Source organism: Stenella coeruleoalba (assembly GCF_951394435.1).
Source record: "Stenella coeruleoalba genome assembly, chromosome: 14".
Lineage (NCBI taxonomy): Eukaryota > Metazoa > Chordata > Mammalia > Artiodactyla > Delphinidae > Stenella > Stenella coeruleoalba.
In genome coordinates, this window is record NC_137160.1 from 71,761,235 (window position 1) to 71,787,333 (window position 26,099).

Sequence of the window (26,099 nt, forward strand, 5' to 3'; positions counted from 1 at the left end):
CTTTTTTCTGGTTGGGGGTCCTGCCTCTCTGTTGATAGCTGCTGACTGATCAGGGTGGTGGTTACTGAAGGTTGGGTAGCTGTGGCAATTTCCTTTTTTTTTTTTTCTTTTCTTAGTTTTTTGCCACGCTGCGCGGCTTGCTGGACCTTAGTTCCCCGACCAGGGATTGAACCCGCGCCCTCGGCAGTGAAAGCACAGGGTCCTAACCACTGGACCACCAGGAAATTCCCGGCAATTTCTTAAAATAAGACAACAATGACGTATGCCACATCAATTGATTCTTCCTTTCACGAAAGATTTCTCTGTAGCATGAAAAGCTGCTTGATAGCATTTTACCCACACTAGAACTTTTTCTCAAAATTGGGGTCGATCCTCTGCTGCTGCTTTATCCACTAAGTTTATGTCATATTCTAAAGCCTTTGTTATCATTTCAACAATCTTCACAGCATTTTCACCAGTAGAGTCCACCTCAAAAACCACTTTCCTTGCTCATCCATGAGAAGCAACTCCTCATCTGTTCAAGTTTTATCATGAGATGGCAGCAATCCAGTCCCATCTTCAGGCCCCACTTCTAATTCTACTTCTCTTGCTATTTCCATCCCATCTGCAGTTACTTCCTCCACTGAAGTCACCCATGACGACTGGAATTAACTTCTTCCAAACTCCTATTAATGTTGGTATTTTGACCTCTTCCCATGAATCATGAATGATCTTAATGACATCTAGAAAGGTGAATCCTTTCCAGAAGGTTTTCAATTGACTTTGCTAAGATCCATCAGAGGAATCACCATCTGTGTCAGCTACAACCTTACAAAATGTATTTCTTAAATAGTAAGACTTGAAAGTCGAAACTCCTTCTTGATCCATGGACTGCAGAGTGGATACTGTGTTAGCAGGCATGAAAACAACATTCATCTCGTGGTACCTCTCCACCGGAGCTCTGGAGTGACCAGGTGAGTTGTTAACAAGCAACAATATTTTGAAAGGAATCTTTTTCTGAGCAGTCGGTCTCAATAGTAGGCTTAAAATATTCAGGAAACCATGTTGTAAACAGATGTACTGTCATTCAGGCTTTGTTGTTCCATTTATAGAGCACAGGCAGAGTAGATTTAGCATAATTCTCAAGGGCCCTAGGATTTTCAGAATGGTAAATGAGCACTGGCTTTAACTTAAGTCACCAGATGCATGAGCCCCTAACAAGAGAGTCAGCCTGTCCTTTGAAGCTTTGAAACCAGGCATTGACTTTTCCTCTCTAGCTATGAAAGCCCTAGGTGGCATCTTCTTCCAGTAGAAGACTGTTTCATCTATGTGGAAAATCTGTTATTTAGTGAGCACCTTCATTAATGATCTGAGCTAGATCTTCTGGATAACTTGCTCCAGGTTCTACATCAGCACTTGCTGCCTCACCTTGCACTTTGATGTTATGGAGACAGCTTCTTTCCTTAAACCTCATGAACTAACCTCTGCTAGCTCCAAACTTTTCTTCTGGAGCTTCTTTACTTCTCTCAGCCTTCACAGAATTGAAAAGAGTTAGGGCCTTGATCTGGATTAGGCTTTGGCTTAAGGGAATGTTGTGGCTAGTTTGATTTTCTCTCCAGACCACTAAAACTTTCTCCATATCAGCAATAAGGCTGCTTTGCTTATCATTCCAGGTTCACTGGAGACCTTCAAGAACTTTTCCTCTGCATTCACAACTTGGCTAACTGGCCCAAGAAGCTTAACCGTAAGCCTATCTTGGCTTTCGACGTGCCTCACTCACTAAGCTTAATAATTTCTAGCTTTTGATTTAAAGTGAGAGACATAATACTCTTCCTTTCACTTTAACACTTAGAAGCCAGTGTAGGGTTATTAACTGGCCTAATTTCAACATTGTTGTGTCTCAGGGAATATGGAGGCCTGAGGAGAGGGAGAGAGACAGGGGAATGGCCAGAGAGCGGAGCAGTTAGAAAACACATTTATTGAGTTCACCATCTTATTATGGGCGTGATTTGTGATGCCCCCAAACCATTACAATGGTAACATCAACGATCACTGATCACAGAGCACCATACCAAGTATAATAATGAAAAAGTCTGAAATATTGTGAGAATTACCAAAATGTGACACAGAGACATGAGGTGAGCATATGCCATTGGAAAAAATGACACTGATAGACTTGCTGGATGCAGGGTTGCTAACAAACTTTCCATTTGTAAAAAACACAGTATCTGTGAAGTGCAATAAAATGAGGTGTGCCTGTACCTCTTGAAATCTTACTGCATCTTCAGACGAATTGTTTTGTCTGATCCTTTTTGGTAAAATTACAAACTATTTCCTTATCAGCACACCTCTCTTCTAAAGAGGGGAAAAACAAAAAACTCAGAATATCAGTGTCTACAACAGAGTACAAGAAACTGGGGAAAATGTAGTTACTACCAAATAAATACTTTACCACCACCCAACACCTTCCGAAGGTCTCAGTTCTTTAGGGGGAAAACGCCACACATCTCCTTTTACCAATAAAATGAAAATACCTCCGGGGAAGTGGAGACAAACAAAACTCACTTTAAGGAGGAAACACTTGGGCTAAGTATTTGGGGAGTGAATTCTCTATTACTAGAAGCTTTTACCAGCCTTAGCTGGTAAAACTGTAACCTTAACCATCCCAATTTCCCTCCAAACTGGATAAAGATTTGAAAAGAAAATCATAGTCCTTAATCCTTTATGTTAAATTAATTGGACTGCATAATAGTAACTACTAAAAGAGAAATTCCATACGCCTCAAATGAAAGCAGGAAGAATCCTTTTCTAAGCATTTTGAGTAGAAGGTTAGCAGAAAGATCAGGGGCTTCCCACCCCTAACAGTACTCTTCTAAAAAACTACATTTACAACAAACAAACTACATGTATGGTTTGTAGTAACCTCTAAAAACGGCCAGAAATAACACACACAAAAACGCAGCTACAGAATGATTCTTTTTTTGTGATCACATGTTACTAATAAGATATAACCAGGGCTTCCCTGGTGGCGCAGTGGTTGAGAGTCCACCTGCCAATGCAGGGGACACGGGTTCGTGCCCCGGTCCGGTCCGGGAAGATCCCACATGCCGTGGAGCGGCTGGGCCCGTGAGCCATGGCCGCTGAGCCTGCGCGTCCGGAGCCTGTGCTCCGCAACGGGAGAGGCCACAGCAGTGAGAGGCCCGCGTACCGTAAAAAAGAAAAAAAAAAAAAAAAGATATAAACCAAAGCCTACAGATTTTCAAATTTTAATATTGCACAAATGAACTCCTAAATGATTCAACAGCTGAAAGGGTGCCCAATTCACCCTTTCTTAACGTACTTGGTTCTTGTCAATTTCTCAAGTTAAATGAACCCAAGCACATTAAATCCTTGGAGATCCAGGAGCCACTGAAATGAGCTGAGACCTGCCCTGTGATTCCCCTGGGGCTGGGCCTAGGGGCCCCTCAGCGTCCAATGCAGACACTTTACAGGCAGTCGATTAAAAGATAAGAAACTCGAGGAAAGGAGAAAGACAAGAAAGGGAAACTCAGTTTTTTCGAGGGCTACCTTAACTTTAAATCCTCATCTTGATACAAATTAGGGTTCTTCCCATATCTGTTTTGACAAAACTCTCCAGCTGAAGGCACACTCACTTCCACTAGGACGTTCCTTCATGGATTCATTCTGAAGTCGAAGTTGCTAACCAAACCACAAATCAAAGCCCTAAGAACTCCATGCCACCAGTACTTTCAATTTATTCAAGAAGTTAGTTAGGTAAATTTGCAATAAAGTACCAATATGTGATGCCACCCTATTTTTCATCAGAATTCACACTTTAAATAACCAGAACTCCAAAATTTGCTTTACAGATAAAACGTTTCAGTAAATAAATGTGTGTATATGCTAACACACTTATTTAAATGAAAATCATGACTAGCTTATCGTAAGATAATTTACTAGGCAAATGTTTACAATCAGTAGTCCTTCTACACCACAGAAAATTTCCTCTTTTCCTTTCATCTTCTAGGAAAATGGGAAGACTAACAATCACTACCACAAGTGTACCATGTAAAACTGAAATTCAATTATTCGACTAACATTTACTGAGCACCTACCATGTGTCACACAGCCCACTTGGAAACGGAGGCACAAAAACATTGTGACATTCTCTGTCTTCACAGAACGTGGCTAGTGTTCACTTTCACAAAGTGGAAAATAATAATTCCACACTTACGTTTACTTAAAATTTCTACTCAGTTAACCCAAAATGTAATTAGGAATAGCACAGAAATCAATAACGTTAGGGACACCCACAAATTACACTTCCAGCTACCTTTATAGCTCTATATCTAAACTATGCTTACCTTTTACACAAACACACCTGTATAAATGTGTATTCTGTTCTCATGACCCTGGACAATCTGGGCCATCTCCCTTATCCATTTGACACTACTCTTCCCCAATTACACCTCCTCTGAGTCAGCCCAGCGCTATTTCACAAACCCTCGGGCAGGGCCTCGACCCAGTGTCCCAGAGACACTGACTCCCCACCACCCTGTCCTCTCAACCCCCGCAGAGCTCAGGCTCCACACAGAGAATTCAGCGTCAAGAATTACATACTTGGGGGCTAGAAGAAGCTTGTAATGTATTTTTAAAACTATTATATCTTTTAAAAGTAAATCAAATTATTAAGCCTGCCATTAACACTTTGTGAACAAGACTTTTTCTAACTGCACCAGAAAAATCAAGTCCCTGATCCTTATCACACTTAGCATCATAAAATGCTTGAAGAAGACGTTCTTAAAAACCAGACAATCCAAACCCTTCAAAGAGGCAATAACAAAAAGGAAAGATCAATTATTTCCCTCTGAGGAAAGAAGGGGCTTTGTGGTAAGAGTTTATAAAGGGACAGAGATATAGTCGGGGACCAGCACACAGCTCTAGTAGCACAAGTTGCCCCAACTCACAACCATTACCCTGCCCTGATCTACTTCTCAAAGGTCCTGGAAACCAGTCACTGCTAAAACATAAGACCCTTTCAAGCTGTGTTTCCCGAATGAAAAGAGAGAAAAAAAAAAAGGATCCTGTGTATTTTGAAAAAAGCTGAGCAGATTCACTGTTTTCGAGGTTACAGGAGGAACCTTTCTAAAGCAGGCAAGGCTTCTTCCCGATTCCAGCAACCAGGGCTAGCCTTCTATATGGGCTCTGTCTGACCCCACTCGCCTTCCTTCAATTTTCCCCTTGAAACATTGTTATACTGACTACATGCCAACATTTCAGAGAGATGATGTTTATCAATAAGGAGCTTCCTTTGTAAAAATATTAACACTGTAGCTCTAAAAGGGTTGAGATATGAGTGAAATAAGACAAAGCCCGCAGTCCTTCTAGCACTGAATAACGGTGCTAGCCTAGTAGGAACTGTAGCCATCCAGGAGCACATTAGCAGAAATGAATTTGAACCATCTGCCTGGCGACTACTATTTAAAGGAGATCAGCTTAACCAGGGGAGTGGAAGCTTCAAGTTAAGAGAGAAGGAAGATGAACTTGGAGGGCTGCTGTGGCATGGATGCCACACAGCCTACACAGACAGGCATCTGGGGTGGAGCAGGGTTCCTTACTTCTTTGTCACATGACTCCCAGCTTCCAAGATCCAGAATTCAGCTATCATCATTAACAGTTTAAAAAGCTGTGCTGTGAATTAAACAGATTTCTTCAGTCTAGGCTGGGAACCTACCCACCACTGTAACACTGAATCTGTACCCAAAAATGCCTTCTCAGTTCCAAATAACTGAGTTAGACTTTGGAACACAACCCAGTCCTGGGTTGGGGACTGAATGTACACGTTGCCTCCAAAACAGAAGCTGCCTCTGGGCTCTCAACCTTTCATGGTTGGAGAACCACATGACTCGCAACTATCCTTCGCAGGTAAGATGTATCATTTGTTCCACTTGACGATGTATAATAATTCAGCCCAGTGCATGTACGATAGCTCTATACTGCATAAGAAGACCAGGGACGTTTCAGGGTATGTATGTATGTATGTATGTATGAATGAATGAATGAATAAATAAATAAATACTTCCAATTTCCTTTTTCCTATGTAACACTGTAAAGCAACAGCGGTTCCCATAAGAGAGAGAGCCTAAGGGATGGTTACTCTATTTCTAAAACAGACAACATGCATCTTATTAAATATCACCCCAAAGAGCTGTGGCCAGCACTTGTTGGCTCTGGCCCTTCTCTTGCTTGCCAAGAAAAACTCGGATGACATTGTTAAGCTAAAGACACTACTAACCGCAAAATTAATTCACCATCTAGCTTGTAAAGTGACTAGTCAGTCTCCTAATAAATCCTTCTGCTTAACGGAGATGATAGCTCAAGTTTCTGTGTGTTTCTCAGTCACCGCTCAGGCAGCATTTGAGTTCTTACATTAATAAACCAGCCTCAATTCTTTAAGTTCCTAAGAATGAAAGGAATTAGAGCCTTTAACTAGAAAAGAATGCTTGACCATTATGAAAAGGAATTTAAGTATCTTTCATGTGAAGTAAGCAAATAATGGTGAGTAAACATTCGTCCTACAGAGGGGGAGCTTGTGAATTTTGTCAAGAACCCTGACAATGTCAAGAGTGGAAATACACCCCCAAAGGCTTCACACTCCCAACACTTCCCTTCCCATGTGTGTTTATGGCCGTTCACGAAACTGAAAAACTAGAGCTTTGTTCATCCAGAATGAAGGCCTCAGCAACTGTCAGGACGTGGGGACATATGAGTCCACAATGGGGCAAAAAAGGCTCTTACACCGAACTGCCATGTGCCCAGATTACCAGGCTGCCTTGGTTCCCCAGAGATAGAAGGACCACGCTGTGAAGTAATGATCAACTTCTGCCAATGCCACGGGGTTTTCATTATGCCTGTCTGTAGTTCCAGTACTGGCTGGATGTTGTTCCTGTCAAAATCAGCCTTTTCATATATGGATGGCTTAATGGGGATGACCTTTGTGATATTAATTGGTCTTTGAAACACCCTAGATAAATCCTTACCAAGACTGCATACTGCATACTAATGGTCAGATTGCATGATTGAGGACACAAAAAGGGATCAATAAAATACTGTCAAGGAACTTTACATGTAAACTAGGAAATGAAGTCTACCAAAGGCTTTTCCAAGAGATTCCACGTATTTTCAAGTTTCCCCAAACTGCATCTAAAAAGAAACCCTGAAAATCTGGACCAAGCTTCATAGTTTAATACATGTACGATCTGAAGATGTGAGGTGGGGGGAACCCATTGGTACTAATTACCAATTGTGATGATGAACTGAAGCGATAAACAGTGAGTAGGCTCAGTTTGTAAATCTGGCAAAAGACTGTGGCATAAGCTTAAGAGGGAATTGTTGCATTGGGTCAAGGACTAAAACTAAGGGTAAGAACACTGGGTTCACACTGTTTAAAAAAAAAAATCCACACCATAGTATAAATCCACACCACCTACTACAAAAATGAATTCACACTACCCATGGAAGGAGGTGGGGGCAGAAGGGAGAAACAGTCAAGTTCCTGATCTTGGGCAAGTCTTTCAAGCACCTGTGACCACAGTCCCCTCGTCCATCAGATGAGGAACAAGGCAGCAAGGTACCTTCCGCTCTGGCTGTGATTCAGAGTCACCAGGGAGCTGGAGCCCAGGCAGCTGGACTGACCAAGGTCTAGAGCTGATCCTCACGGGCATCAAGTTGAGGACCTCTGGGCGTGAGAAATAATCTCCCAACCCCCCAATATGATATATTTTTCAAAAGGTGGTGAGATACTGGGGCTAAAAATATGATCCATTATTCATAATTTTTTTTAATGTAGATAACTGCATGACCGAAGGGGGGAAAATATGTATTGTGAAATACCCACCTTCAGTCATACAAAATACAAGCCTTCCTACTCCCATTTATAGTAGTTTCTCTCACTCCGATCTTTGCATTAATTTGATTTTTCTTGACCATGGCAAACAGGAGGAACAATTTTTGTCATTAATGTAAGATTCAAATGACAGGCCTAATTTAACATCCCATGAGACTATGGAGGCTCTTTTCCCACACAGAATGTTACAATGTATCACAATGCTGCCATTCACATCATACTCAACCCCATGAGCATCTCACACCCTGCAGTGCAATCTCCTTCCAAACCCTAAAAAGATCAATCTTTTGCCAGGAACTAAACCTTTTCCCTTAAAATAGACAGACAGACTGAATAGAAGCATAAGGCCTGAATAAGAGAAGTCTGTCTGAATAGACATTTCCAATTCAGATAGATGGCCAAAAACTGCCTCATTTTTAACACTACCTTCCTATCCTAAAATTAGACACTTTTTTCCTCTCCAATGATTCAAGTTTGATTTGAAGTCTAAAATGCTGAGGCAGGAGGGGGAATCCACACAACAATAGCTTAATATCAGAAATAAAATATATTAAATTTACCCTACTTGATTCTCCCGAGTTCCATTCATTAACAGACATTTAAGGACTTCCCTGGTGGTGCAGTGGTTAAGAATCTGCCTGCCAATGCAGAGGACATGGGTTCGAGCCCTGGTCTGGGAAGATCCCACACACAACTAGGCCCATGTGCCACAACTACTGAGTCTGCGCTCTAGAACCCGCAAGCTACAACTACTGAGCCTGCATGCCACAACTACTGAAGCCCGCGGGCCTAGAGCCCGTGCTCCACAATAAGAGAAGCCACCGCAATGAGAAGCCTACACACTGCAAGAAAGAGTAACCCCCACTCACTGCAACTAGAGAAAAGCCCACGCGCAGCAAGGAAGACCCAACACAGCCAAAAATAAATTAATTAAGAAAAAAAACCAAAACAGGCATTTAAGAGTGAAGACAAAGGGAACACAAATTTATTGGGTGTCTACTCAAAACCCAGCAAGGTACCGTTAGCATCTCCATATTACAGAAGAGGCTCAGGGAGGTAGGTTAATTGACAAAATCATAGCAGAGAGTGAAACCCACCTCAGTCTGGCTCTGAAGGTCTGCACCCTTCATTGCCTCAATTTCTCTAGACAGAACTCTTAGAGCAAGAAACTATGTAAGTACAGATAGCTCATTGAGCCTAAGGAGACAAAGAACAAATTTGAAATTTATTTTTCTTTTTACTGCCTTGCCACAATCCAATCACTTCAGTGAACACACAGAAAACATACCCGAAATGGCCAACTGGTTTCTCCTAATTCTCAAGAAGATACTAAGTGCAGTATTTTTAATTAAAGTATTAACCAGATGCTCTGAGAGAAGCAAGAGCATGAACAAAAGAATGAAAAGGAAGGAAGTATGCACCTCTAAAACCCAATTTACACCCACCATCAGGCGTGCACTGGGGTAGTTCCAGCACTGACTGCCTCAACACCACCAGGCTAAGCCTGCTGCATTTGGTCTTGGTAAATCATCCCAAACCAAATGTGCTCCCTGGCCATCTGCCCTGCTGAGAAGGCTGTGCGCCAGTCATCACTGTTTATTAGGGGGAAAGAACCTGGACAAGAATATTCTGCCCTCAGGAAAATGTTTCAAACACTCGGTTTACATCTGAGCAATTTTTTGGTAAGAGCTGGAATTGGGTGCCAGAAAGGCAGAGAGGAATTACCCCTGTACTTCACGTTATTTTAACATAGGCAACAAAGGTGTAAATAATAACCAGAGAAACCCACTGACCTCAGGATCTTTCCAGTTAACGTCAATAAAAATAATCTTTCATTCAGCAAATATCCAGTAGGCACTAGAGACCATTCTCCGTCTGCTTTCCATGTGAATTTCTCTCCCACATTCTGCCTTCTATGGGAAGGCGCCTTTCAGACGGTAGGTTCAAGTTCAAATCCAGTTCCTCGTAGCAGACAGGAGTGATGAATGTCTGATGCATGAGAGCAGGGACAATGTCTGCCTGTGAGGACTAAGGAAGGTTTCATGGAGAATCCCAAAGGACAAGAGGGATTCACCAGGTGTAAGGGGAGCCGAGTAGTAAGCGCATCACAAGATCTTAAGGCTGGACAGTTCAGGGAGTGGCAATGGAGATGAAAACACAGGAAGGGGAGCAGTGAGAGATGAGACAGGCTGAAATCAGAGCTGTCCTCATCCACCACCACATTAAGTCTGAACTTTAACCACAGACAATGGGGTGGGAGACCACGAGAGGATTTAAACAGGTAATGATATGTTCCCTGATGAACCCTTTTTGATGTAGAACTAACTCAAATCTTTCCCTAATCCTTTCACATTTGGATTTTAATTTATATAACCAAACTACCAGTGAGGATGTGATTTAACGTCTAAATAATTTCTAACTCATTATCAGTTTGGACTCCATTATGCATAAATTAAACTTCACCAAAATTAAAAACTTTTCTACTTCAAAGGACACCATCAAGAAAGTGAAAGGAGGGACTTCCCTGGTGGTGCAGTGGTTAAGTGTCCGCCTGCCAATTCAGGGGACACGAGTTTGATCCCTGGTCCAGGAAGATCCCACATGCCACGAAGCAACTAAGCCCATGCGCCACAACTACTGAGCCTGCACTCTAGAGCCCTCGAGCCACAACTACTGAAAGCCCAGGTACCTTGAGCCCGTGCTCTGCAACAAGAGAAGCCATTGCAATGAGAAGCACGTGCACCGCAAGGAAGAGTAGCCCCCGCTCGCTGCAACTAGAGAAAGCCCACGCGCAGCAACAAAGACCCAGTGCAGCCAAAAATAAATTAAATTAAATTAAAAAAGAAAAGAAAGTGAAAAGACAACTCAGGACTTCCCTGGTGGTGCAGTGGTTAAGAATCTGCCTGTCAATGCAGGGGACACAGATTTGAGCCCTGATCCAGGAAGATCCCACATGCTACGGAGCACTAAGCCCGTGCGCCACAATTACTGAGCCTGCGCTCTAGACCCTGCGAGCCACAACTACTGAGCCCATGTGCCACAACTACTGAAGCCCACGCGCCTAGAGCTCGTGCTCTGCAACAAAGACAAGCCACCGCAATGAGAGGCCCGCACACCGTTAACGAGGAGTGGCCCCCGCTCTCCACAACTAGAGAAAGCCCGTGCACAGCAGCAAAGACCCAGCACAGCCAAAAACAAACAAACAAATAAATTTATTTTTAAAAAAAAGATAACTCACAAACTGTAGAAAATGTTTGCAAGTCATATATCTGATAAGGCACTTGTATCTAGAATATATAAATAACTCATAACTTAACAACAAAAAGATAACCCAATTTTAAAAAGAGCAAAAGCATCTAAACAGAGGTTTCTCCAAAGAAAATATACAATTGTCCACTAATGACTTGAGAAGATGCTGGACATCATTAGCCATTAGGGAAATGCAAATCAAAACCACAATGAGATACCACTTCACACCCACTAGGATGGCTAGCATCAAACAGTCAGGGAATAACAAGTGTTGGCAAGGATGTAGAGAAACGGAAACCTTTATACACTGCTAGTGGGATTGTAAAATGGTGCAACTGCTTTGGAAAAGTCTGGCAGCGCCTCTAACAGTTAAACACAGAGTAACCAATATGACCCAGTAAGTCCCAAGAGAACGCAAAACATATATCCACGCATAAACTTGGACACAAATGTTCACAGCAGCATTATTCATAATCGCCAAAATGTAGAAACACCCAAACATCCACCAACTGATGAATGGAAAAACAAAATGTGGTATATACCCATACAATGGAATATTTTTCAACCATTAGAAAAAGAATGAAGTACTTATACATGCTACAACATAGATAAACCTTGAATACACTATGCTTAATAAAAGACACAAAAGACCACATATTGCATGATTCCATTTATATGAAATGTCCAAAACAAGAGAAATCCATAGAGACAGAAAATAGATAAGTGGTTGCCTAGGGCAGGTGAGGGAGAAGAATTGGGGGGAGGGGGGCGGGGGACCGTTAATGGGTATGGGGTTTCTTTTGGAGGCAATGAAAATGTTCTAAAATTGTGGTGTGGGACATCCCTTGGGGCACAGTGGTTAAGAATCTGCCTGCCAATACATGGGACACAGATTCGAGGCCTGGTCTGGGACGATCCCACATGCCACAGAGCAACTAAGCCGTGTGCCGCAAGTATTGAACCTGCACCTAGAGCCCGTGCTCCGCAGCAAGAGAAGCCACCACAATGAGAAGCCCGTGCACTACAAAGAAGAGTAGCCCCCTCTCTCCGCAGCTAGAGAAAGTGTGCACACAGCAATGAAGACCCAACGTAGCCAAAAATAAATAAATTTATTTTTAAAAATTAAAAAATAAAAAAAAATAAAATTGTGGTGATGACTGCACAACTCTGTGAATATACTAAAAACCACTGAATTGTACACTTTAAATGGGTGAACTGTATGGTATGTAAATTATATCTCAATAAAGTGGTTATAAAACAAAGAAGATTCCATTATGTGCCACTGAAATACAAAATAAGCTCTCAAAAGCAGTGTAGAATCTTGTTCACTCATTTTAAAGCATCTGAACTAGGGCAATGAAAACCCAGAGAGATTCTATTACTTAACATTCTAGGTACTAGGTCATACTGAAATATTCATGAGTATTTCCATGTTTTAATAAAGAAAAGGTATCTTAAGTTTAAAAAGACATACAAGTGTCAGAAAAGAGCTCTGACAGGAATAAGGTGACACTGGGAAGTCACCAAAAGGAAACAACAGGATTTGTACCCTGAATCTGAAAGTGGCACTCAAATTTATTATTGTTCCACCTCTGAAAAAAGAAGTCAAAGGTAAAACAATTAATATAATGTTTCTAAAGCACCGTTTGTGACAAATCAAAGTATTAAGAAATAATTCGCCATCATACAGAATTTCCACACCCCCAGTGACATAACAAAGAACTGATCACTTATCCTTTTGAACGTTCTGTTTCATAGGCATCTGAGTGACTCTCCTCATGGTTGGAGTGAATCTCAAAAGTGACAGCTGCGTTAAGCATAAAACTTACATCAAAAAAATCCAAGTATTTAAAAAGTGTTGTATGTCATGGGTGAAGGAAGTCAAGAAGTACAAACTTCCAGTTATAAAATGAATTAAGTCATGGGATGTAATGGACAACACGGTGACTATAGTCAATAATAATGCAGTGCGTATTTGAAAGTTGCCAAGAGAATAAATCTTAAAAGTTCTCGTCACAAAATAAATAAAAGTTACTCTGTATGGTGACACACCGTAACTAGGCTTATTGTGGTGACCATTTCAGTGTATACAAATATCAGATCATTATGTTGTACACCTGAAACTAACATAATGTTACATGTCAATTATACCTCAATTTTTAAAAAAAATAATGAAGTAGCACACACACCGAAAGTCCTGTCAACCCTGAATCTAATCCCAAATTATATATAAAGTAATAGACATAACTTCTGATTAGCACAATCTACAGGTAAAGTAACAAATGATCATGAAAAATTCAATACTTTGTGCAGTGATCTCTCATTGGTATGAGTCTATTAGAATCCATCAAGCTTTCATGTACCTTCCGCAAATAATGAAAAACAAATACGGACAGGGCACATTCCAGATTTGTCAAAAAGGTGTGTACCCAACCTTTATACCCAGTACACATGACATTTACCACAAAACATGGCAGCTCAAGGCCTAATATACAATTCCCACTTTTATTTCACTTTCCCCCCCTATTTATTTATGCAACCTCTCAGACCCAAGAGTTACTATTAGGCTTCATATCCAAACATTGTGACTCTGAAATGTACCTCCAAGCCAAAAAAAAAAAAATTAGTTTCCTTAGTTTTCTGAAATATACAGAATCAAGTCCAAAATAGATTTTTCCCATTTCTTCAGTTTTATAGGGAATGAAGAGAGTGCAGTCATATAAACAGATATCTATTTGCCTTCACAACTGAACAGACGGTGCAAAGCAACTGCTTATACTTAATCATGTTTCTGTCTATTCTAGCAGGCCCTGGTGTCAGGAGAGCTCTGCCAGATAAGGACAATGAAATGCATTATTACACAGAGTGACTACGAGCCCTACAAGTACTGTTTGAGGATGTAATCCCGGGCAGGAAGGCTGCAGTGAGACGGCCTCATATTATATTTTGTGATAACTATTTGCAAAAGTAAACACATTCGCCACCGAGTACCGGTTTAAAAACACGCACTATATTCAATTCTGTTTTAATGTATTATAGGAAAGAAAGGCCTCTTGCTCTCCTGGGGGAGATGAGCGACTTGCAATTTGCTTCTCACACTGAATCCCACGTTTGCAACATGTAGAGCAAGGACTTCAGACACCACAAAACAAGGACAGCCTACATTAAGGCCAAATATAGGATGTGATTCTAAACCGCGATGCAGTAAAGCGTACGTTTCCTTTTCCAGCAATCAAAAACCCTTTGAACACTCCCAAAAAAGGACGGCAGGGCCAGCGCCTCCCTGCAAGAGGAAGCCCCTTTCTTCTCGGCTCTCCCCGCAGCCTGCCACTTCCCAACACATTCAAGTCATTTGAGAGACACAGAGCTGTGTGCGCGCGCCTGTGTGTACAGGCGGGAGAGGGCTCGGTCCCTGCATTTCCAACCTCTACGTCTGAGTTCATCCTCAGTCATTTAGGCGCAGCGGAGCCCCACCTGCACCTCGCTCCTTCTTACTGCGTCCCTCGCCAGCTGCTCCGCTCTTAGGCGAGCGTATCTCTGAATCACCCAGTTCACGCGGACGCTCCAGGCCCCCGACCCTGCAGCCTTCCTGCCCCATTCTTCCTCTCCCAACCCGCCCCCCCGCCCCTCCCCCGCCACTCCCAGCCCTCCGCTCCCAACGCCCGGCTCATCCTCCTCCCGAGTCGCCCCCACCCACATCACCCCAGCTTCAGCCCTGCCCCACCCTTCCCGACCCCCAACCCAGCTCTTCAGGGCCCAGAGCCGGCCTCGCACCCCAAAGCTGGCAACCCCCAGGCCGGACCACCGCCCTCGCCCCTCCCACGCAGGGACCAGCTCCCCCCGGCGCCACGTGAGCCCGGCCCCTAGCCACCCCCCACCCACTCGCTCCCCAGGGCGGCTCAAGTCCCGCCTCCCAGGCCTGGCGCCCCCCGGGCTCTGCGCCCTAGCCTCTAGCAGCCCCTCCCCACCCAAGACCCCACCCAAGCTGGCGGAGCCCTGACCCCTAAAATTCTTCCCGGGGCAGCCTCGTCCCCCCTCAGCTCCTCGCCCGGCCAGGGTTCCGGATCCCTAAAAGTCTCCCCAGGGCAGCCTCCTCCCCACAGGAACCTGGGCTCACTCTCCCCAGGCCGACCGGTTCGGTCCCCAACTCCCTCCCCCACCGGATCCCAAGTCTCCCGCGGCAGCCCCTACCCCTATCCCATGTACACCGGCCAGGGCGGACCCCTGGCCCAAGGATCCGCGCCGCGCGCGCCCACCCAGCCCTGTCCGCTCCACCGGGCCCTGTCCCACGCCCCGCCCGCTCCTGTCAGCCGGCGCCGGCACACGCTTAAAGGACAGGTCCGTCCGCCCGTCCGGCTCGCTCCCAATCCGCCCCGCCGGGCGCGCGCAGCTCACCAGGGCTGAGGTGCCTGAGGCGCCGCTGCCGAAGTCCCCACTGCAAAGCCCGGAGAAACCTCCAACCGCTACCGCCTCCCGCCTGGCACTGAGCGCCGCGCGGGGGAGGGGCGCGGACAGCCGCCCCCGCCCCCGCCGCTGCACGCAGGCCCCGCCCCCGCGCCGCACCGCGCCCAACCAGGGCCGCCAGGTTGCGGAGCACCACGCCCACTTCCGGGAGGGGAAGCCCGCTTCCCACCCGGCGTTCCACGCCTCACTCTTTCTAGCGCCCCCTCTGGTCGCGCCGAGGGATGCAGGAGTGCCGCGGAGGAAGGCGGTGCCCAAGTGCAAGCACCGCCCGCTAGTCCTCTGAGTGGCCGGAGGGCCAGGCCCACTGACCCCAAAGAACCAGGAGCGGTTACCTTAGAGCCCCGCCCACTGACCTGTTCGGCTCGGCAGGGCCACATCCCCCGGCTCCTCAAAAATTCCCCCCGAGTCCCTTAAAACCGTAACATCAGCTCCTCTGAACCCCGCCCATTGCCCCATCCAAACCCCTTGCCAGCCTCCTGGCTCCCTAAGCCCAGCTCCCCTCTCATTCCTTCAGAACTGGCCCTTCTGCGTCACAAACCCCGCCCCAATTTCTAGAAGCCCCGCCCACGGGCTGGTAACCCTATTCGCAGCATCGCAAGTCCCGCCCACTGCCCATCTAACAGCGTTAATTCTCCAAGCCCCGCCCAGAATTCTCGAATCCCCGCCTCTGGCTCCCGAAGTTCCGCTTCTGCTGCCCTCACACCCTCCCACCACCACTTCTGGGGATTCGCGACGCTATGATCCTCCTTCCACTAGACCTTGTCACTTTGCTAGCACAAGGTGGCGGCCCCTAGGCTGGACCACACCCACATATCCCCCCCCACTACACAGAAGGGCCTATCTTGACCCAATTTCGCAGGTGAGGAAATGAAGGATACAGGGTCCCTCCCTTCTTTTTCCTGGCCAAAGACCCTCTCTTAATAACTGGGCGGCCCAGGCCTGAAAGTCAGAGCACCGGGATTCCAGTCCATCTCTGTTGCTGTCAGACTGTGTGTCCTGAGGCAGTTCCCTTCATCTCTGTGGGCCTGAATCTCCTGACCTGTAGCGTGAAGTTGTCCTCTTTATAGCCAGAGTTCCTTTCTCACATACCGAGCTCTGAAATGCCAAGGTTTGGGGAAACTGGGACTGATGAACTGAATGAACAAAGCAGACCTGCTGATGGGGTAGGCTATTTACTTCCCAAACCAAGGCCTTTTTGCAGTTCACAGCGGGGGAATTTTTCATGTTAAGCATCAGCCACAGAAATATGTGTTATGTAAATCAGGGCCCACCTGAACCAAAACAGCTATCACAGCAAATTACTTCTCTCTAAGCCTCAGTTTCTTCATCAGTAAAATAGGGATAATAGCAGATGCACCTTGGGAAGGATTCCATGAGCTCCTGGTTAGTAATACACTTAGCAGGGTGCCTGACTCGGCATAAGCCGTCAGTTAGTCATGACACTAAAGATGCCTCTCTGGCAGCATGACAGAAGAGAAAAACATGGACTGTAGATTCTGACAGACTCGGCTTTAAATCTAGGCTCCACGTCTTACCAGTTGTGTGACCTCAGGCAAATCACTTCCCCTCTCCGTGCCCTGCTCGCCTCGTCTATACAGTGGGATTCGTCTAAATGCTTACCTCAGAGAGTGGTTTTGAAGATTCAGGAGTTTAGATTCAATGAATTAAATCATGGAGAAGTATCCAGCATAGTGCCTGGCATACAGTAGGTATTTAAAACATGTGGATTCCCATCTCCCAGTTCTATAAATGATAAAATTAGAAGTAAAACTTCCCAGGACATCAATTCCCCCAGGATGACACCACCATACTGCAACCATAGAATACGCTGAGAAAGATCCCAAGGCCTTTGCCTTCCAGTTTTATCCTTAAGGTGGGGGAGGTGATTCTTGCACAGAAAGGATGTAAAGCCAGAAGCAATGCCACCTCACCACACCTGACCCAAATGTGGTCAGTGGAGAGCTGCTACTCCCAGAAGCAGCTGGAAAATTGCATAACTCTTTGCAAACCCCTCCTCCCCCATCATCCCATTGTTCTTGAATTCCTTTCCTTCGTGGGCCCGAAAGGAAACCTTGGTTCTGTCCAAACTGGCCCTAAATGGAGAGATTCAGGTCCAGGTAAGATGCTGGATTTGAGAGTCTTTTCCTGCTCTCAAAACCTGATTTCTGAAGTAGCCTTAAAAGATTGATGCTAGATGAAGATGAATTTAATGATCAGGAAAAAGAAGAATGATTCCATACCCCACATGATACACAGGCCAGGTCTTATATGAAGAAGAAAGAACTGCGGGACGTGCATTTGGAAGCTCCTAAGCAAATCATTTTTCTAGTTTCTCTTAGTAGCAAATGGAGACCTTAGCCTTAGGTTGCCAGGGCAACATGGAAGCTGAGTGGATTAGCCCTGTGGAAGCATTTACAAATAATAATACTATTAATTAAATGAGTGACTGGAAGTAATCTCAGATTACTAGAGTAATCTGATGTGTATAAAATGGATAACTAATAAGAACCTGCTGTATAAAAAATAAAATAAAATTCAAAAATTCAAAAAAATGTGTTAATTTCTACTGTACAGCAAAGTGATTCAGTTATACATATATACACATACTTTTTCATATTCTTTTCCATTAGAGTTTATCACAGGATATTGAATATAGTTCCCTGTGCTATACAGTAGGACCCTGTTGTTTATCCATTCTGTATATAATAGTATGGGATGCCTTTTTTTTTTTTTCTTGGCCATGCCACAAGGTGAGGCATGTGGGATCTTAGTTCCCTGACCAGGGATCGAACCTGGGCCCCCTGCGGTGAAAGTACAGAGTCCTAACCACTGGACCACCAGGGAATTCCCTGGGATGCCTTTTTTTAAGTAAATGTTAGATTTTGAGATAATTGTAGGTTCACATGCAAGTATAAGAAATAATACAAAGAGATCACATGTACCCTTTACGAGTTTCCCCCAGTGGTTAACATCTTGCAAAACTATAGTATAGGGAGACGCAAGAGGGAGGAGATATGGGGATATATGTATATGTATAGCTGATTTACTTTGTTATACAGCAGAAACTAACACACCATTGTAAAGCAATTATACTTCAATAAAGAGGTTAACAAAACACTATAGTATATAATATCACACTCTGGATAATGATATCTTGATACAATATACAGAACATTTCCATCAACAGGAGGACCTCTCACACCCACACCCATAGCCACACCCACTTTCTTCCTGCCCCCATCCCCTCCTTAGCTTCTGGCAACTGCTCATCTGTTCTCAGTTTCTATAATTTTGTCATTTCAAGAATGACAAATGAAGTCATATAGTGTGCAACCTTTGGGGACTGGTTTTTCTCAGTGTAAATCTCTGGAGATGCATCAAGGTTGTTACATGTTTGTTCCTTATTATTTTTTGTTGCTGTTATCTTTTCATTTTTCTTTCGTTCTTTTTTTTTTAATAAATTTATTTATTTATTTTTGGCTGTGTTGGGTCTTCGTTGCTGCTTTCTCTAGTTGCAGCGAGCAGGGGCTACTCTTTGTTGCGGTGCATGGGCTTCTCATTGTGGTGGCTTCTTTTGTTGCAGAGCAGGGGCTCTAGGCACACGGGCTTCAATAGTTGTGGCTCACAGGCTCTAGAGCGCAGGCTCAGTAATTGTGGCACGTGGGCTTAATTGCGGCATGTGGGATCTTCCTGTACCAGGGATCCCCCCTGCATTGGCAGGCAGATTCTTAACCACTGAGCCACCAGGGAAGTCCCTTTTGTTCCTTATTATTGCTGAGAAGTATTCCACAGATAGAGCAGAGTTTGTTTAACCCTTCTCCCATTGAAGGACATCTGAGTCGTTTCCAGTTTGGGGCGGTTTATTATGAACAAAGCTGCTATGAACATTATACACATTCATGTACAGGTTTTTGTGTGAACGTAAGTCTTCATTTCTTTGTGAAAAATGTCCAGTAGTACTATTGCTGGGTCGTATGGTACAGGCAGACCTCAGAGATATTGCGGGTTTGGTTCCAGACCACCACAATGAAGAAAATATCACAATAAAGCCAGTCACACAAACTTTTCGTTTTCCCAGAACATATAAAAGTTATGTTTACACTGTACTATAGTCTATTAAGTGTGCAATAGCATTATGTCTAAAAAACAATGTACATACCTTAATTTAAAAACACTTTATTGCTAAAATATGCTAACCATCATCTGAGCCTTCAGCGAGTTACAATCTTTTTGCAATAGTCACATCAAAGATCACTGACCACAGATCACCGTAACAAATATAGTAATAATAATGAAGAAGTTTGAAATATTGCAAGAATTACCAAAATGTGACACAGAGACATGAAGTGAACAAATGCTATTGGCAAAATGGCACTGTAGACTTGCTCGATGCAGGGTTGCCACGCACCTTCAATTTGTAAAAAATGCAATAAAGTGAAGCACAATAAAATGAGGTATGGGTGTAATTGTATGTTTAGTATTCTAAGAAGCTGCCAAACTCTTCTCCAGAGTGACCGTATCATATTACAGTCCCACCCACCTGCAATCTACGAGGCATCCAGTTTCTCCACATCTTCACCAGCCTTTGGTGTTGTCGCTATTTTTTATTTTAGCCTTTCTGATAGGTATATAGTGATACCTCGTTGTGGTTTTAATTTGCATTTCCCTAATGGCTAATGCTGTTGAAAATCTTTTCATGTACTTATTGCCATCTGTATATCTCTTCGTGTCTTCTGCCATTTTTATTTATTTTTTTAAAATATATTTATTTATTTATTTTATTTATTTTTGGCTGCATTGCGTCTTTGTTGCTGCATGCGGGCTTTTCTCTAGTTGCGGCGAGCCGGGGCTACTCTTCGTTGCGGTGCGCAGGCTTATTGCTGTGGCTTCTCTTGATGAGAAGCACAGGCTCTAGGTGCGCAGGCTTCAGTAGTTGCGGCATGTGGGCTCAGTAGTTGTGGCTCGTGGGCTCTAGAGCACTGGCTCAGTAGTTGTGGCACACAGACTTAGTTGCTCCGCAGCATGTGGGATCTTCCTGGGCCAGGACTCAAACCCATGTCTCCTGCATTGGCACGTGGATTCTTAACCACTGTGACACCAGGGAAGCCCTCTTCTGCCATTTTTAAATGGGACTGTTTGGTTTTTTACTGTTGAGTTTTGAGCATTATATATATGTATATATTCTACATGCTAGTCCTTTGCTGGATATGTGGTTTGCAAATATTTTCTCCCAGTCTGTAGTTTGCTTTATGTTTTTTCATCCTCTTAATGGAGTCTTTCACAGAAAAAAATGTTTTCAATTTTGATGAAGACCAATTTATCAATTTTTCCTTTTAGGAATCATGCTTCGGTATTAGATCTAAGAATGCTTTGCATGTATCCCAAAGATTTTCTCCAAGGCCTTTTTTTTTTTTTTGGCCGCACCACACGGCATGTGGGATCTTACTTCCCTGACCAGGAACTGAGCCAGTGCTCCCTGCAGTGGAAGCGCAGAGTCTTAAGCACTGGACCACCAGGGATGTCCCTCTCTTATGCTTTCACTAAAAGTTTTATAATTTTACATTTCACATCTAAGTCTGTGATCCATGTTGGATTAATTTTTGTCCTACTGGTGTTGTGGGAGCATCCATGAGAAAATGTATCTATGAAGAAAATGCAACTTGCATGCTTGGCTTAGGGCCTGGCATGTGCTGGAGGCTAAGTCCATGCACAATAGCCCTGCTGAATTGAGTTGCTGGTAGAAGCCCTGATGTAATGACTGGCCCTGCCACTTCCTGGCTCGGACATCTTGGACAACTTATGTTACCTCCCTGGGCTTCAGTTTCCTCATCTCTTTAATGGGGAGAAATAATACTAACCTGTGATTGTGTTTGTGAGAGTACCTGCCACAGATCTTTAATACAAATAAACACTATGATGGAGCTTGTATTTATTAAGCACTTAGTCCTCACCAGGCCCAGTGTTACTAACTTGCTAGGCACTAACTCTTTGAATCCTCATACTAAGCTGATGAGAAATAATATGGCTTTTAAAATTTTTTATTTATTTTATTTACTTTTGTCTGTGTTGGGTTTTTGTTGCTATGTGCAGGTTTTCTCTAGTTGCAGTGAGCAGGGGCTACTGTTCATTGCAGTGGCGTGGGCTTGCGGTAGCTTCTCTTGTTGCGGGGCACGGGCTTCAGGTGCACAGGCTTCAGTAGTTGTGGTTTGCAGGCTCTAGAGCGCGGGCTCAGTAGTTGTGGTGCATGGGCTTAGTTGCTCCGTGGCATGTGGGATATTCCCGGACCAAACCTCGAACCCATGTCCCCTGCATTGGCAGGCAGATTCTTAACCACTGCGCCACCAGGGAAGCCCTAATATGGCTTTTTTAAATCAGCATTTTACAGAGGTGGAAACAGAGGTTTGTTACACAGCAGGAACTAACTGATACAAACTTGACCTCAGAACAGGTATTCTACCCAGGCTCAGTAATTCCACTGTCAGAAATTTATCCTAAGGCAATAATCATGGTGACATGCAAAGATACAATCAATTCTCATTATTCTATGTAGTTATATTCTATAAAGTCAACAGAAACACTGAGCAAGTGAATATTGAATCATTGCTCCTAGGGGAAATAAAAGGTTAGGTTCCTACAGGCTTCTGGCCACATTTTTGCCAACCAATCAATATATAACCTGGTTTTATGTGTGCTTTGGTTTAAAGACACCTTATTTAATATGTACTGTACATTGCTGAATTTTATACATATATGTATTTGATTTGTTAACACTGAACTCACAGCCAATAGCACCATAACTCACGTCTGAATGAAGCTAATCTAACACATATACTTCCTCCATAAGGCACATCACAGCCTTCTTGTCCTTAGGAACCCTAGACAGCACTTTATCACTATGCTTAGGGGCCATTTTAAGTAGCAAAATCATGCCAAAACACACAAAGGCTAAAAATGTGGCACTAAATATACCAGGAAAGGATACTTGTTTACAGTACAAGCTGAAACAAGACAGAGCTTTGCCTCATTCAACCTCAGCTGGCAATGTGTGCACTGGGTGACAAATTTTCCTCCACTCTGTGCATGCACATGCCCACAAATGACTACAAAAGGACCACGAGTATGGCTTTTGGGGGTCACAAATTTTAACGAGGAGTTGTTGAATTTGCAAATAATGAGGATCAACTGTATACGTGGAAGAATGTTTATCACACGACTGTCTGCTAGGGAAACAGCCCTTGACACAAACAACCAGAGGAGATGCATTCCAGGGCAGGGACTGGACAGGATGCTATAAATGAAGGATACAATCAAAAAGACAGATGGGGCTAGGCACAGGAGAGAACGCACAGCAGCCAAAAACGTCAGTACCTCTCCCCGGAGGCAAAAATGACTTCCCGGAACCCGAGCACTGCCCTCTCCTTTCATGGGGTCTATGGTCTCTGCCTCCATGTCTCCACGTAACTCCTGTACAGCACGAATCAGGAAGCGTGGCCTCATCCTTTTCCCCCTATGAATCCTGACTATTTCCAGGCCTCCAGGAGTCACAGGAAGTTTTTAAGCAGGAAAAATAAAAGAATTTCATGGAAGAATATTTGTCGCTTAATGGTATGTAAAAATGTTCCAGATGCTGTTAGATGAAAAAGGCAGGCCGGAAAACAGTATGTCCCATTTTTATAAAACACACACACACACACACACATTTTGTAATAGTATTTTGGAGGACTTCCCTGGTGGCGCAGTGGTTAAGAATCTGCCTGCCAATGCAGGGGACACGGGTTCGAGCCCTGGTCCAGGAAGATCCCACATGCCATGGAGCAACTAAGCCCACGCGCCACAACTACTGAGCCTGCGCTTTAGAGCCCACGTGTCACAACTACTGAGCCCACGTGCCACAACTACTGAAGCCCGCATGCCTAGAGCCTGTGCTCCGCAACAATGAAGCCACCACAATGAGAAGCCCATGCACCACAACGAAGAGTAGCGCCCGCTCGCCACAACTAGAGAAAGCCCGCGCGCAGCAACGAAGACCCAACGCAGCCAAAAATAAATAAATAAATTTAATTTTAAAAAATAGTATTTTTGCGTCTGTTCATCAATGATATTGGCCTGTAATTTTCTTTACACAGATTGTAACAGAAATTATCTCTGAGTGACAGGATTCCAGTTATGGGTGAGTCTCCTTTTTCCATTTCCTGTCCTGTGTTTCCTACTTCTTTTGCAAACTGCATTCAACGGCATAAAATTGGGAAAAAATTCTCTTTTTTGAAGGGGGAGGAGGAATTCTATCAATTCAAGGTGTTCTATCAAGACCCCAAGCCCAATGTCACCTTTTGACAACCTCAGCAGACCCTAGCTGGAAGAATTTCCGGACAACGCTCCTGTGAAGATTTTTCAAAATTTAAACATGAATCTTGGCACAAAAAGTGCTTACTCATCCGCGTAAATCTCATTATTGAGGTAGGAAACCTTGCAACTGTCTGCAGCGGCGTGAGCTGCAGCTTCCAAAGCTCAACCTGGCTGCCCCTCCCAAATCAGATGCCTCAGACTCACACAAAAAGGGAATTAGTGTTCATTAGTAACAACAATAAAGGCTTAGACCAGAGGTTCTCAACCTGGGGCAGTTTTGCTCCCCACCTCCCCCTCCAAATGTCCCTCCACAGGGACATTTGGCAATGTCTGGAGACATTTTTGGTTGTCACAACTAGGAGGGTGCTACTGGCGTCTAGTGTGTATAGGCCAGGAATAGTGCTTGATATCCTGCAATGCACAGGACAGCCTCCATCCCAGCCCACAAGAAAGAAATCTTAGGTCCCAGGAGTTGGTAGTGGTGAGACTGAGAAACCCAGGGCTCAGATATATGGAGCCTTATTAAGTCTAGCTGGGCTAGGGGCTTTATAGGAAAGATCTCGCGTAATCCTCACAGCAATCCTAGGAGATAGGGCCTATTACGTGCCAATCTTACAGAAGAGGAAACTGAGGCTCCAGGAAAGGAGGGAACTTGAGATTATGACTCCATCCTGCAGAATCAAGATCCTAAGATCCCGCAAGCTGCACAGCGTGGTCAAAAGTAAAAAAAAGAATCAAGTTGAGTTTCTGACTTGATGGAAACAAAAGAAACCATTTGCAGGAAGGCCCCATGCTCCCACTCTCCAGCATCAGGGCTGCACTTGGAATTTCAAGGACACTGTGCTCTCCTACAGAATCAGGAATCCCTGAACACACAGAGAGAAATCACACCAGACTGGGGTCCTCAGAGCCACGGGACCCCCTCTGTCAAGTGGTTTGGATTTTGTTCCCTTTCCATTTACAGGTTTTGATCGTAGCCCCCATCAGCTGCTGCCTTTCCCAGCAGAAAAATTGGGTGTAAGATCATCTCTCTCCCCAAGGAAGTGCACCTCCTTTTCTGAGAGGCGAGAATAAATGGCTGAGATGGGAGAACGAACGCTGTGAAACAAAACACAGACACTCTTGCCACCAAAATTGCGAGTAGCAGGAAGGAACCGTGCGACATGGGAGTCTAGGCAGCTCTCCCTCCGCGTCTGCATGATGCTGAAATTCTTAAGGGAATGGGTGGCAATAGCTTTTATTCAAGCAAATGCTTTCTGGTTTCTACTCTGTGCCAGGCTCGACTGTGTTCAGTCTAGGACTTCAGATGACAAGGGCTTCTTTGAAAGGAGGCCAGACCTTCAAGGTGGGACAGGAGAAATGGGGTTTGTAACCCACATAGAGGCTTCTATGAGTCCCTATTCATGTCTGTACTGAACTACATTTTCTTCTGTGTTGGGAAAAGCAGCAGAAGGGAAAGCTATGAACGTGAGCTTTGGAATCAGCCCTGGGCTCAGAGTCCAGCTTTCACTCTAATTAGCTGTGTGGCTCTAGGTAAGTTATCAACCTCTCTGAACCCCAGTTCCCTCGTCTGGAAAGTGAGCATTGTTCACTCAACATGCTTTGAGCCCAGATGTGCCAATAAATGATTTCTATGATCTTAATTACTGTTCAAAATCTCATCATTTTTCATTTGTTCTTTCCAATATCTCTGCCAGGGCCACTGTGGTAGATTGTAAAAATGCAAATTATTCTCCTCCATCTAGCCATGCCCTGTGGAGCGAGCTGCTCTCCACTCTGGCTCTGGCTTTAACCATGTGACTGGCCTTGGCCAATGGGACATGAGCAAACACAACACATGGAAATGCTTGAAAACTGTGTGGAGCTTGCCTTGTCTTGTTGTCCTTGGATCCCAGCCACCCAGGAAGAAGCAGCTAGCCTGCTTGATGGTGAGAGTCCCAAGGCCCAGACATCCCAGCCAGAAGCTGCCAACCACCAGACGTATGAGTGAGGACATCCTAGACCATCTAGCCATGAGCCAACCTTCCAGCTGACCACAGATGTAAGCACAAACCTACAGCCATCCAGCCCCCAGAATGGTCACCTAAATAATATATATTGTTTTAAGCCACTAACATTTTGGGATGGTTTGTTATACAGCAGTAGGTAACTGATA

The 26,099-nt window shown here is 44.3% G+C and overlaps 1 protein-coding gene across 2 annotated transcripts in view; it reads right to left on the bottom strand.

Moving 5' to 3' along the window:
* Nucleotides 1–15,970, bottom strand: part of CORO1C (coronin 1C) — an 83,906-nt gene extending 67,936 nt beyond the window's left edge. Inside the window, exon 1 of one of the 2 annotated variants that reach the window (XM_079941900.1) lies at nt 15,952–15,970. The gene's annotated coding sequence lies outside the window, so the exon portion shown is untranslated. Of the gene's footprint in view, nt 1–15,529; nt 15,635–15,951 lie in introns of those variants that run through there. The other variant, XM_079941901.1, reaches the window with a different exon arrangement.
* Between the last annotated feature and the right edge of the window lie 10,129 nt (nt 15,971–26,099).